Below are 206 nucleotides of genomic sequence, written 5' to 3' on the forward strand. Positions count from 1 at the left end.
AAAGCAATATCTTCACACAAGAAATCAATATCTAGGAGTTGTGTGCAGTTTCACTTCTTTTTTTTTAATAGTTGCAGGTTTTTTGTTTGAATAAGGAGTAATGTTGCAGGTTTTTGTTTGGGTTTAGTACTGGTTGTTTTGCTGATTTTTTTCATGTTCTAGGCATGTGTTGCGAATTTATGTTTAGTTCTCAATTTGGATTGATG

Source organism: Capsella rubella, unplaced genomic scaffold (assembly GCF_000375325.1).
Source record: "Capsella rubella cultivar Monte Gargano unplaced genomic scaffold, Caprub1_0 scaffold_7, whole genome shotgun sequence".
NCBI classification, from domain to species: Eukaryota; Viridiplantae; Streptophyta; class Magnoliopsida; order Brassicales; family Brassicaceae; genus Capsella; species Capsella rubella.